The 2,371-nt window shown below is 33.5% G+C and overlaps 1 non-coding gene across 1 annotated transcript; it reads right to left on the reverse strand.

The window, feature by feature from the left end:
• Positions 1-322: 322 nt before the first annotated feature.
• LOC133780968 (small nucleolar RNA R71) lies at positions 323-429 on the reverse strand. The gene has a single exon (XR_009869771.1). It is a non-coding gene; the product is annotated as a small nucleolar RNA R71 (small nucleolar RNA).
• Between the last annotated feature and the right edge of the window lie 1,942 nt (positions 430-2,371).

Genomic DNA, 2,371 nt, shown 5'->3' on the forward strand with positions numbered 1-2,371 from the left:
TAATACTCCTTCATGTATCATTCTTCCGACCACTTCTGCTACTCATTTTGAGCTTAAACCAGCAATCATTCAATTATTGCCATCTTTTTATGGGTTAGATAGAGAAGATCCTTAGATGCATGTCAAAGATTTCTTAGAAATTTGCTCAACATTTAAATTTCAAAAAAATTCTGATGAGTTGGTCAAACTAAGATTATTCCTTTTTTCATTAAAAGAAAAATCAAAAGCTTGGTTAAATTCCCTTCCAACAGGGTCTATAACTACATGGGATCAACTTTATAATAAATTCTTGCTGAAATTTTTTCCTATGTCTAAAACTGATAGTCTAAGCAGAGAAATCTCCGAGTTTTTTCAAAAAGATAATGAAGAGTATTATGAATGTTGGGAAAGATTTAAAGATTTATTATTAAAATGTCCTCATCATGGTTTTGAAAAATGGAGACTTGTAAAATATTTTTATGATGGTTTGACTCCCTTTAATCGCAAATGATTCAATCTATGCATACTGGAAATTTTTTAAAATTTCAAGTACAAGAGGCGTGGGACGACCTTGAAGATTTATCTGTCAATTCACAACAATGGAATTATTTTGATCCTAGGTCTCGGTCAACTAATTCACCAAAAAGAGGAGGAATGTATAAAGTAAAGGAGGAATTAGACTTAAGAACATCCTTAGACAAATTAGCGAGAAAAGTAGAAGCTTTAGCCATAAGCCAAACTATAAACTCTCCAATACAACCAAGAAAAGATGTTTGTTCTATATGTTCTAGTCCATGCCATAATGCCCAATCATGTCCTTCCTACCAAGAAGCCTTTCCTGAGGAAGCCAATGCACTTCATGCTTATGGGAAACCAAATGATAGCCCATTTTCATCCACTTACAATCCAAATTGGAGAAACCATCCGAACTTTTCATGGAGACAAAACCAACCCCAAATGAATCAAGGGCACCAATACAACACACAAAACCAAGCTCATGCCCCACAAAATCAACCATTTCCGCAACAAAGAAAACCTTCCTTAGAAGATACTTTATAGCAATTTATGCAATCCACTCAACAAATCCTACAAAATCAGTCTCAATCAATTACCAAACTGGAGACACAAGTAGGATAACTTGCCACTGCTTAAGCTGATAGAGAAAAAGGAACATTCCCTAGTCAACCTATCCCTTATCCAAAAGGTCAATATGAGACAAGAAAGTCTAGTCATAGTGGAGAAGTCAAATCAATTTCAACTCTTAGGTCCGGAAAGAACATTGTCAAACCCGATTACATACCCGAGGTTGAAAACGAAAAAGAAAAATAAAAGTGTCAGCCTTCTAGTTCTAATGCCAATGACTCTTCAAACAAGGAAACTCCAATTCATCCTTTCATTCCATAAGCCCCATTCCCACGAAGATTACTTCCAATTAAAAAAGGCGGCCAATATAATGACATCTTAGAAGTTTTTAAACAAGTTAGTATCAATATCCCTTTCTTAGATGCCATTAAACAAATTCCTGCCTACTCTAAATTTTTAAAGGATCTTTGTACTGTTAAAAGAAACACTATTGTTCCTAAAAAGGTGTTTTTAACTTAACAAGCTAGTTACATTATTCAATATAAGAGTCTTGTTAAATATAAAGATCCTGGGTGTCCCACAATTTCATGCATTATTGGTGATCATTTTATTAACAAAACTTTACTTGATTTGGGTGCTAGTGTGAATTTATTACCTTATTCTGTGTATAAGCAACTTGGTCTTGGTGAGCTAAAACCTACCTCTATAACTCTTACATTAGCCGATCGTTCTGTGAAAATTCCTAGAGGCATTATAGAGGATGTTTTGATAAAAGTTGATAAATTTTATTTTCCTGTTGACTTCATTGTTCTTGATACTCAACCTGTGGAAAATATGCATGCTCAAATTCCTATCATTTTAGGTAGACCATTCTTAGCTACATCTAATGCAATCATAAATTGTCGTAATGGTGTTTTGAAATTATCTTTTGGAAATATGACTGTTGAATTGAATGTATTTAATGTTGTTAAATCTGTTGAGTGTGAGGAAGTGCGTGAAGTTAACATGATAGATAGTATTTGTGAAGATGATGGAAATGACTTACTTGACTTTTGTGAAAAATACTTTGGTATGACTCGCATGTTGATGATTCTAATGATGATGTGATTTCTTTGCTAAAGTCTATACCCTTAAATGAAACCAAAGATGAACTTTTTTCACCCTTAGATCATGTTCAATCAATTTTTGAGTCTCCAAAGTTAGACCTTAAACCTTTACCAGAAAATTTGAAATATGCTTTTCTAGGAGAATCTGAAACCTTACCTGTTATCATAGCATTTGCCTTAGATAAAGAACAAGAAGCTAAATT

The sequence above is a fragment of the Humulus lupulus genome, chromosome 5 (assembly GCF_963169125.1).
Source record: "Humulus lupulus chromosome 5, drHumLupu1.1, whole genome shotgun sequence".
In the NCBI taxonomy this organism is placed as follows: domain Eukaryota; kingdom Viridiplantae; phylum Streptophyta; class Magnoliopsida; order Rosales; family Cannabaceae; genus Humulus; species Humulus lupulus.